The sequence below is a fragment of the Arachis ipaensis genome, chromosome B1 (genome assembly GCF_059453495.1).
Source record: "Arachis ipaensis isolate K30076 ecotype BB chromosome B1, ASM5945349v1, whole genome shotgun sequence".
NCBI lineage: Eukaryota > Viridiplantae > Streptophyta > Magnoliopsida > Fabales > Fabaceae > Arachis > Arachis ipaensis.
The window spans coordinates 103,270,012-103,279,452 of NC_142436.1; the positions used below are offsets into that span (position 1 = coordinate 103,270,012).

General features: G+C 41.8%; 1 non-coding gene across 1 annotated transcript; it reads left to right on the forward strand.

Annotated features, from left to right (window-relative positions):
* The first annotated feature begins 6,214 nt into the window (after positions 1 to 6,214).
* Positions 6,215 to 6,321, forward strand: LOC148577714 (small nucleolar RNA R71). Its single transcript, XR_015902966.1, has one exon. It is a non-coding gene; the product is annotated as a small nucleolar RNA R71 (small nucleolar RNA).
* Positions 6,322 to 9,441: the final 3,120 nt, after the last annotated feature.

Below are 9,441 nucleotides of genomic sequence, written 5' to 3' on the forward strand. Positions count from 1 at the left end.
CCAACGTTAGTGACAATGTTGGGTGTCACTAATGTTGGCGTCACCTCCCTTCCTCACGTTAGCGTCCACGTTAACTAGGTTAACGTGGGAGTTAACGTGGCCTAGTGTGACTTGGCCAACGTTAGTGATAATGTTGAATGTCACTAACGTTGGCTTCCCCCCCTTTCTTCTTAATGTTAGAGGCCACGTTAACTAAGTTAACGTGGTGACTAACGTGGCCACTTATGAGCTTGGTCCAACGTTAGTGATAATATTAAGTGTCACTAACGTTGGCTCTATTTCCTTTCTTCCACGTTAGAGTTCACGTTAACTTAGTTAACGTGACTCTTAACGTGGGCAATGATGGCTTCGAGAGCGTTATTGGCAATCACTTTTCTCATTAACTTTGCAAGTTACTCCCATTCCATGTTAGTGTTAACATTAGTGTAACTAACGTAGCCACTAATGTGGTTCTTCTTTGCTTCCTTTGTCCTGAAATCAAGCAATAAAGTGCATCAAAGTTCTAGTCCAAATCATGGGAAATGCAACATCCAATTTGTCCTTAAATTCATGAAAAATCCTCATGAAATCATGTAAAGTGCACAATGTATGCTTGAATCAAGATGTAAGTGAATATCTACCCAAAACTAGCTTATTTCCTAAGGAAATGCATGAAACTACCCTAAAAACAGTAAAGAAAAGGTCAGTGAAACTGGCCAAAATGCCCTGGCATCACAACACCAAACTTAAAGCTTGCTTGTCCCTAAGCAAGTACTGGAACATGAGAATGATGAATGGAATGCCAAGAGAAATGAGTCATTCTTGTGGAAGTCATGTCCCTGGTTTTATGGTGGTTTCATGCATAGCAACTTAGGTTCATTCCTGGCTTTCAGACCTTTATCATGTCCCAGAATACTCACTGTGATTGCATCCCATAAAACTTTTATTTATTGATCCTTTTGTTGTTATTTCAGGGCTTATTTGTGTTCTTAGGCTAAGTGTTCTGTAAGGGGGCAACTCTTTAAAATAAGCTTTCAGCCAACACTCCCGAACCAGTTGGTTCAAGGTGCTAGGTGTTGAAGCACCCCTAAGGACTTACTTGCTCAAGTCTCTCCCCCATACATACACACCACAGGCATATAGTTTATTTATTTTCTTTTCTTGAGACCTTGGTGTCCAGCACCTCTTTGGGTTACTAAATGCTCTGTAGTGAGGGGTTACTCTTGATAGTGGACTTTCAGCTGATAATCCCGGTTTAGTTAACCCAAGTTCCCAAGTGATAAGGCACCCTTAAGAGCTTATTCATCCAAGTAGATCCCTCACACAGGAACACCACAGACACATGCCTCAAGATTAAAACCATTGGTGCCTAGCCTTATTGCTTACTCTTTTTCTTTTATTCCTCAGCTTTGATTGTTCTTTCCCTTTTTCTTATTAGGATCTTCTTATTTAGCTAGTCTCATGGGGTGTGTCTCAAGCATAGTATTCATGACAGACAGTTGTCCTCCTACCTTATGGTTGAACCAACTTAGCTAACTTATAACTATACCATAAACTCATGAACTTATTCCATAGTATGAACTCTACTCTGGTCTCTTAAAAACACTCATTCTCTTTTCATTTGATTCAAAGGGACAGGCATACAAGTAAGTAAGGAGATGATGTAGTAACATAAAGACTAGCAAACATAGACCTATTCGGAAAGAAAGCTTTAAAGACAGAATTTAAAAAGTTCAACTAACATGGAAGCATGTTCTATTTCATACAAGATCTTCCTTATTTAAAGCATAGAAAAAGATGGACCAAAGAAGGAACTCCACCACCTTTTACTCTTGTGGATGCCCATGCTTTCCTCCTTGTTTGTCTTCTTTGTGTCCTCTTGCATTCCCTCTCATCCGTGCTAATCTTGCTTGCTTCCAATCCTCAAGTGCCTTCCTCACTGATTCATGACTCTCTTCCACCCTTTGTCTTTCTTCTCATGCTAATTCATCCCTCATTTCTTCATACCTTGTGATTCCTGGATGCAATATGGGCAGCTGTCCTACCAAGTAACCGAGCCTGGTTTGAGTATTTATATGATGCCCAGTCTCGCTCATGTAAACTCCTTCTACGAATGCCCTTTGCTCGTCCAATAGTTCTGCCTGTTCTATTTGTCTCCGATGCATCTCATGTATATGTGCACCTTGATGTGCTTGGATGTTGATTAGCCTCTGGATGGATTCTTGTTGCTCATTTTGCCTTTGTTCCATCCTGTGGAATGTTTCACTCCATTATTGTCCTTGACTCAGTTGCTGATCCATCATTTGCTTTTGCCAATCCCCTTGTTGAGTCATCCATCTTGAGAGTGACTCCTCTTGCTGCCCCATCATCTGTAGTTGAAGTTCTCTCTGTGCTCCTTGGCTTTCCAAATATTGTCGAGATAGTCCACCAATGGCCTCCTGCAACTGGTGCATATCCAAGGTGGCTGGTGCTTGCCCTTCTACAGCTTGTCCTTCTACTACTTGAGGGGTTGCCCTCTTCCTTTGCTTCCGTTGAGGCAGGGGGATGCAGTGGCATGCATTCGTTGAACGGTTATTGGAATGCCCTCTTTTATCCACACGGGGTCCTCATCTTCAAACACCACCCCAGCTTTCTTGCACAGTCGGTAGATAGTGCTGGGGTAACCTAACGTTCCCCTTGAGTCGCTTTTCTCTGCCATTTTTCTAATCCCTTCTGCTATGAGTTCATGAACCTTGATCTCTCCGCCTTTAAGTATACAGTGCACCAGTGTGGCTCTCTTGAGATTCACCTCCGAGTTGTTTGCTGCTGGGAGGATGGACCTCCTTATAATTTCGAACCACCCTTTTGCTTCCGGGGTGAGATCTGCTCTTTTGATGAACCTTGGTCTCCTATCTGCATATCTTTCCCAGTCAGCTCCTGGTACACAAATGTCTTGCACAATCTGGTCATGATCAGGGTTGTTGTCCATTCTTAAATGATAACTCTCTTCTTCAAACGGTATGGACCGCAGTTTTAATGCCCTCATGACACTCATGGGACCAAAATCCACAATCTTTCCTCTCACAAAGCTTGTATATGACTCATCTGCCTTATCATATCGGACCGCATTTGCATAAAACTCTCTTATAAGATTTGCATTCACCCTAATGACCGGATCAGTAAGGAGCTTCCATCTTCTCTTTTCTACCTTCTTTGTGATTTCGGGACACTCATTTTTCCTAACTTGAAATTCCAGCTCATAAATGATCTCCTTATCCACCATCCATCCGTATTGCAATGCATGGTGCAAGCTTCTAAATCTCTTTTCATCATACGGGTGTTGCTCCATAGGTTCCTTTTCCTTCCTTCTTTTAGAGCTCGAAGATGCCATGAATGAAGGTTAATGCGTGAAGTTAGCAGGGGTGTGGAGACTTTTGGTGTTTAGGGTTGAGTGCAATGAAGGGAGTGAAGGGGAACCCGAAATGGAGAGGTGTGAAGAGTGGGGTATGGAACAAGGATCACTTATATAGAGAGGTTGTGAGTGAATGGAGGGTGTGGATTGATGGAGTGGTTGTTTTGATGGACGGTTGGGGTTGTGCATGTAGAAAGGACAAGGATCATCACTTTATGATGGAGATTGCTCGGTCTCCAAGGGTCCCATTTTTTTAATGTTGCATGGCAACATTTTCCAATGACTTCCCTTTTTAGAACAAGTGTATAGTCCTTCCTTTTGTGATGTCTGAACCTTCTTCCTTTAATTGTCCAATCTATCTCCTTCAATGCTCCTTTCCTTTTCCCTATAAAAATAAAATAAGAAAAATCAATATCATAAAAAGTTTTTAAACTTTACGGCTAGAATGATAAAGAGAAGAAAAGATTTTGTTTATTCATGAACTCCAACTAACTAACTAACTGTGTATCCTTATATGCACATTGGTGGCACCATGGGGTGACACCAAACTTAGTTTGCTTTGAACACCAAACTTGTTCTTCACTATATACTGCAATATAAGGACTTCACCAAGTTTGGGTTGGAATTCATGAATATTGACTTATTCACTAGTAAAAGCTAATAAAACATGGATTGCCTCCCATGAAGCGCTTCTTTAGCATCACTAGCTTGACGTTTCTCCTTCATCAGGGAGGTTGATAATGCTTCAAGTCCTCCCCTCTTGCCTTGGACTTATATCCATTGGTTGTATCAATGATCTCTACATGTTCCAAGGAGAGAACTCTGTTGATAGTGAAGACCTTAGGTAGCTGAGATGGTACAGTGGGGAGATTAGGAGGGATATCTGGGAAGTAAGCTGAGATCACTTTATCTCCTGGAGAGAAGCCTTCCGTAGGGATCTTCTTGTTCCTCCACCCCCTTGGTACCTTCTTCTTTGTCCCGTTTGATGCTGCCATGCTCTTGGCGACTTCTTCTTCTAAGGGAATTTTGTTGTTGTCTTCACATGCTTCTAGTGGTTTAGGTTCCTCCAGCTTCTCTTTGAGCTGTGACAATTGCTGTTTGCCTTGTTCATCATTCAGTGGGATTCTCAGATGTGTTGGTTGTGCTTCAGTGCTTGTTTCCTCTGTCAGCATCTCATTATGATCATTGCTTGGTTCTTTGTTTTCTTGGTCTGCTTCTTGTGAGAGTTTAAAGACATTAAAGCTGAGTCGTTCATCATGGATCCTCAATATTAGCTCCCCTCGCTCCACATCTATGAGTGCTCTGGCTATAGCTAGGAATGGTCTTCCCAATATGATTGGGTGAGTGTGACTCTCTTCCATGTCCAAGATGACAAAGTCTGTGGGAAGAAAGTATTTCCCCACCTTTAATAACACGTTTTCCACCACTCCTCTTGCTTGTTTTTGAGTTTTGTCAGCCAGCCTGATGACTACATCTGTGGGCAATATCTCATTGATCTGCAGCCTCTTCACCAGGGATAAGGGCATTAAGTTGATGCTTGCTCCCAAATCGCAGAGTGCTCTATCAAACATTGTTTCCCCTATGGCACAGGGGATATGAAAACTCCCTGGATCTTTTCTTTTCGTAGGCGACTGCGGTTGAATGAGGGCACTGCACTCCTTGTTCATCACTATAGTTTGGCCTCCCTTGAGTGAGCTTTTCCTGGGAAGCAGCTCCTTCATATACTAGATGTATGCAGGCATTTGTTGGATAGTCTTGATGAACGGTATGTTCACATGCAAAGATGCAAACAAGTCAAGAAATCTTGAGTATATTCTCTTCTCCACAGCACCATTGAGCAGTTGGGGAAAAGGTGCATAGAGTCTCAGCAGCTCCTGTTTTGAGATTTCTGGTTCTTGGTAATCTTTTTTCCCTTCCTCTACTGAGGTATCTTCAGGTTGTTCTGACAGCTTGCTTGGCTTGTCCTTAGTCTCCTTATCACTTATAGTGACCATCTTGCAATCTTCCCATCTTACTTTCTTTGTTTCACCTCTCAGATTCTTCTCTGTGTCACTTGGGAATCCATCTGTGGGTTTGGGAATTTGCTCAGAGAGATACCCCACTTGAGATTCCAACCTCTTGATTGTGTCTCCCTGGTTCTTGAAACTGGCTCGCACTTCCTCCTTGAACACCTTGTTGTCTTGAATCTCCTTGCTTATGCCTTCAAGTAGATTTTCAATCCTTGAGATTCTTTCATCAAATGATGATAGGTCAGGCTGAGGAGGGTTATTCTGGCCTTGATATGAATGTGGAGAGATGTTGTTATGGGGGTGTTGATATGGTCTAGATGTGAAGTGTTGGGTGGCTGCATTGTTTGGATTTGGGCGTCTTTGATCAAGGCTTTGGTCTTGTTGATTTTCCCACCCAAAGTTTGGGTGATTCCTCCATCCAGGGTTGTAGGTCTTGGAGTATGGATCATGGTTTTGCCTAGGTGGATTCCCAATGTAGTTGGCTTGCTCCTGACTACCCTCTACTTCTTCATTCACTCCTTCTTGGGTTGTTGATGAAGTGGAGATTGCTGCTACTTGGTTCCTCTCCATCTTCTTGGTGAGGTCAGCCAGCTGCTGGGTAATGAGCTTGTTTTGGGCCAGCAGAGCATCTACATTGTTTAGCTCCATTACTCCTCTTGTGTTCCCTCTTTCGGAAGCATAGAAGTAGTCGTTCTCTGCTACTGTTTCAATGACATCTATGGCCTCCTCAATGGTCTTCTTCTTGTTCAAAGATCCTCCGGATGAATGGTTTATGGCCTTCTTTGACTCATAAGAGAGCCCTTCATAGAAAATGTGCAGCTGCACCCATTCATTGAACATATCGGGTGGGCACCTCCTTGTTAGGTCTTTAAAGCTCTCCCATGCTTCATATAGAGTCTCACCATCTTGTTGCCTAAAATTTTGGACCTCAGCTCTCAGCCTATTGATTCGTTGAGGAGGGTAAAATCTTGCTAAGAATTTGTTCACCACATCTTCCCAAGTTGTCAAGCTCTCCCTTGGGAAAGACTCCAGCCACTTGGCTGCCTTATCCTTGAGTGAGAATGGAAATAAGAGCAGTCTATAGGCGTCAGGATGAACACCATTAGACTTCACTGTGTCACATATTCTCAGGAAGGTGGTTAGATGTTGATTGGGGTCTTCTTGGACACTTCTTCCGAACGAACAGTTGTTCTGAACAAGGGTGATGAGCTGTGGTTTTAGTTCAAAATTGTTGGCATGGATGGTTGGCTTTTGAATGCTACTTCCACAGTTTCCTGGGTTTGGATTGATGTAAGAGCCTAAAACTCTTCTATCCTCCCCAGCATGATTTGCTCGACCTCTTCCGCCATGGTTGTGAGCCTCTTCTTCGTGATGGTTTTCCATGTTTTCTTCCATGTTTGGTTCAAAGTATTCCTCAAAGTGTTCCTCCTCTTCTTCAGCACCAACTACACGTTTTTCTCTTGCCTCCCTCCTTAGTCTAAGGAAGGTTCTCTCAGGTTCAGAATCAAAGGAAGTTGAAGCCCCGCTTCTTCTCCCTGTCATACAACCAACAAGTACAAGCAAAGAGAATAGATGCAGAAAGTATATTTGTCAGAATTACTGTTACTGTGAGTGATGCAATATATCAAACAGTTAGTGGGTTAGTGAGATGAATGGTAAATAACAAAGAAAAAGTAGGGGGAAGGGAAGAAATTAACTAAAACAGAAAGTAAATGACTCAAACAGAAAATTAAATCAAACAAAAATAAAATGCTCAATCTAGTTATCCTCCAATTTAATCATTGTTGATGCACAATCAATCCCCGGCAACGGCGCCATAAACTTGATGCACAGCAAACTTGTCTCTTAACAAATTTCCTTCGGCAAGTGTACCAAATTTGTCGTCAAGTAAAAACTCACAATAGAGTGAGGTCGAATCCCACAAGGATTGATTGATCAAGCAACTTTAATTAGAGGAATGTTCTAGTTGAGCGAATCCAGAATTTGAGTTTAGAATTGCAGAAAATAAAATGGCGGGAAGGTAAATGACAGAAAAAGTAAATGCTGGAATTAAAGAACTGAAAGTAAATTACTGAAGTAAATTGCAGAATTGTAAATGGGAATGGGGGAATTGCTCATAAGAGTAAATAACAGAAATTAAAGAGAATGGGTAAGATCAGAAATGGGGAGTTCATTGGGCTTAGGAGATGTTGCATTCTCCGGATCAATTTCATTTTCATCTCTTCCTCAATCAATGCACTCATTGATCTCCTTGGCAATCTTAAGTGATTGAATTACAATTTCTTGTAATTCAATCTCTCAAATCTTGATCAATAGCCAATTCCTTGGTCAATTGCTCATGAGAAGAGATGAAGTATGGTCACTGATTATACCACATGCATTTCCCAAATCAAGTGTTGAGAGGATTATAGTCACATATCCATCCAAACCCAATTTAGTCCAGCATGAGAAAGCATTTCTAGCTTGATCTCTTCATTCCTCTTTCAAGGTTCAGAAGAGATCCAAGTATGAATAGCTTATTTTCCAAGATAACTACCCAATTGGATGAAGATCGAAAGCTTTCAAGTAAAATCAAGAGAAAAGATAGAAGAAGAATAATGAAAACTAGTATTGATCCATCAAATTACAACAGAGCTCCCTAACCCAATGAAAGGGGTTTAGTTGTTCATAGCTCTGGAAAATGAAAACAAAGATGGAGAATACATGATGAAAACTAGAAGTGCAGAGAAAGTAAATACAGAGAGTAATTCTATGCCCAGAGGCTCCCTATATTTTCCAACTCTCAAAATAATTCAAAGTTACTCCTATATATACTACTCTTCTACTCTTCTAGTTGGTTCTTCAAGTCTTGGGTCTGGGCCTTTGTATCTTGAGTTTGAAGCAGTTATCTTCTTCATTGGGCTTGGCTTTACTTGCAGAGAGAAATTGTGAAGTGGGCAGAGACTTTAGCTCAGGACGTTAGTGGTGTTAACGTTCAGTGAAAATATGGGTTCGAGAATGTTAGTGACATTCAACTTTTTCACTAACGTTCCTTACCCAAGTAAGAGTCACGTTAACCTCAACGTTAGTGGCACAAACGTTGCCACTAACGTTGCCTCTTTGTCCTTCGCGCACGTTATTGGGACTCAACTTTCCCAATAACGTTGAGAAGCTTTCCCCTTCCCAACGTTAGAGTCCACGTTAACTTAGTTAATGTGGCTCTTTTAACGTAGGCTTGCCAACCTTCGAGAACGTTAGTGACACTTAACATTGTCACTAACGTTCCAATGTGCCCCTTAGCTCCCACGTTAGAGTCCACGTTAACTAGGTTAACGTGGCTTCTAACGTGGCCTATGCTAGCCATCTCCAACGTTAGTGACAAAGTTGAGTGTCACTAACGTTGGTTCAACATTCCCTTATCTACGTTAGCTTCCACGTTAACTAAGTTAACGTGGGAGTTAACGTGGCTCATGGTGGCATGTGTGGGCTCCTTCCAACATTAGTGACAATGTTGGGTATCACTAACATTGGCGTCACCTCCCTTCCTCACGTTAGCTTCCACGTTAACTAGGTTAACGTGGGAGTTAACGTGGCCTAGTGTGACTTGGCCAACGTTAGTGATAATGTTGAATGTCACTAACGTTGGCTTCCCCCCTTTCTTCATAACGTTAGAGGCCACGTTAACTAAGTTAACGTGGTGACTAACGTGGCCACTTATGAGCTTGGTCCAACGTTAGTGATAATGTTAAGTGTCACTAACGTTGGCTCCATTTCCTTTCTTCCACGTTAGAGTTCACGTTAACTTAGTTAACGTGACTCTTAACGTGGGCAATGATGGCATCGAGAGCGTTATTGGCAATCACTTTTCTCATTAACTTTGCAAGTTACTCCCATTCCACGTTAGTGTTAACATTAGTGTAACTAACGTAGCCACTAATGTGGTTCTTCTTTGCTTCCTTTGTCCTGAAATCAAGCAATAAAGTGCATCAAAGTTCTAGTCCAAGTCATGGGAAATGCAACATCATATTTGTCCTTAAATTCATGCAAAATCCTCATGAAATCATGTAAAGTGCACAATGTATG